Source organism: Pinus tabuliformis, chromosome 6, assembly GCF_031772625.1.
Source record: "Pinus tabuliformis cultivar Carrire ecotype Pingquan chromosome 6, CPIR1, whole genome shotgun sequence".
Classification (NCBI taxonomy): domain Eukaryota; kingdom Viridiplantae; phylum Streptophyta; class Pinopsida; order Pinales; family Pinaceae; genus Pinus; species Pinus tabuliformis.
The window spans coordinates 847719846-847721843 of NC_142292.1; positions in this window are offsets into that span (position 1 = coordinate 847719846).

Consider the following 1998-nt stretch of genomic DNA (forward strand, 5'->3'; position numbering starts at 1 on the left):
TGGAGAAACTTTCACCCAACATTGGTGGGAAATAACATAGGGTGCGTTAAGCCTAAAAATATGGTTTTTCACCAGATAGACCCAGAGACTCAAACTTTTTGGAGAATTGATGCCTAGGGCTTTGCAAAGGGATTATGAAAAAGTGTTCATGGATGTTGATTGATTTGATTTTTAGGCCTTTTGGGCTGATGTGACAAAACGGCCTGTAACAGATTCCCCCCTAGAGTGCTTTACCTTATGACAAGTCTGGATCAATAAAAAGTTAGTCGATATCAATCATATGTTACAATACATATTATCATCATGATATCATTATTGAGGGAGGGATACCCATGCTCATCATATAAGCCAATATTAATTGTACAATGATCAAGAAGTCTCGTCCACTGACAACATACTGTGGACCCATGCTTGGATGATTGTCTGAATGATCATATCCATCATACTTTGTAATCTTGAATGAATCCTAAAATGTAGCCCAGATGGATGAAACTAGATTTGAGGTCTTCTATCTCATTCACTCAATAATATGAGCCTAACCATGTGAATAAATGAGTTGAAGTCAAACATGGTATACACCATTTGATTACCGGTCAATGATGTAAGTTGTTAACAAATGCGAGAGAAACCACCGATGATGATAATGTCTCTCAAGGTACTATAGTAAAATCTATGTGGTGTGAATAGAAGAGTTGAAGTCGAACACCAGACAAAATCTTCCGGTCGAAGGGTAGTGATGAGGACATGTCACTGAGAATAAGGAAACTTGCCATTGATGTATGAAAGCCCCAAGGTATGAAAGGGAGTTTCTAAGTCAACTTCCTAGATAATGAGTTGATGTCAACAAGAGGCGACTTGTAGGGGGAATTGATGTAACCCCCATCAATGACATAAAATGGGTATCAAGATTTGAGACTGAATGATTCTGATGTGGAACTGGTTCAAGAATGACAGACATGACTGCAGGCTTAAAGGTATTGTGGCAAATATCAACTGAAGAAATTCTCTTGAGCATATCAGCGACACTTTATGGATTTTGCAGCATTGACCCAAAAGTGAATGTGGAGGATTTTAACATGGTATGATTAACGAAAGAGGCAATAAAATTTCCCAACCCAACTGTCACAGAGATGAAGTGAAAGAATATCATGTTCAAAAGAAACTCACTTCCATTAATAGGTTAAGTACCCTGGTTTCCAAATTTCCCCAACCATTTATGGTCAGTACCTCTTTATTTTTTACAAGCTTGAGGAGGATAACATATGCTTGATCTATAAGTTCATCCTTTTGATGAATCTCTCTGAATATTTTTAACAAACCCTAGGAAGGATCGGTTCAGTCCCATCATGTTCTACAAGTCCAATGTTGTTTAATGCTTTTACAAGTCTAGCAAAGGTGTAAATCGATTCCTTTTTCATGTCTAGAGAATTTGAAAAAGAGCCGAAAAAGAAAACTCCATAAGTTCATTTTCTTATATTTAGCCTCTTGAGTCCAAAAGGGCATAAAACAATACTGAGGAGAACCTTTTAATCATGTTCGATTGAGGTATTCATTTTCCGTAAATAGTTTATCCTAGTCCAGAAAAGGGTTAAAATTATACTGAGTAGCCGTCTTTTTATTTACTTTAACAAGTTCGAAAAGACAAGTGCTTGATAATATTTTCATGTTTAGGGAGTTTGAAAAGAGCTGAAAGAGGACTCCAGGGGGTTCTTTTTTCCTGATTTTACAGATCACTAAAAAGTAATAAAAGTATGATCTTTCATCAAAATGACCTATATTGAATTTATAATCGTCAAAAAGATCCTTCAAATAACTTTAAACCTGCTCAGAACACCATCAAAAGATTAAAAATACATGTAATATGGTAAAATTAGGTCAAAATAATAAAAATATAATAAAATAATAATAAAATTGACCATAAATAGACCAAAAGTAAATTCATTTTTACAATTTTAATTTTTACCTCTTATGAGTATGCTTTGAGTGCTTTTTACCCTT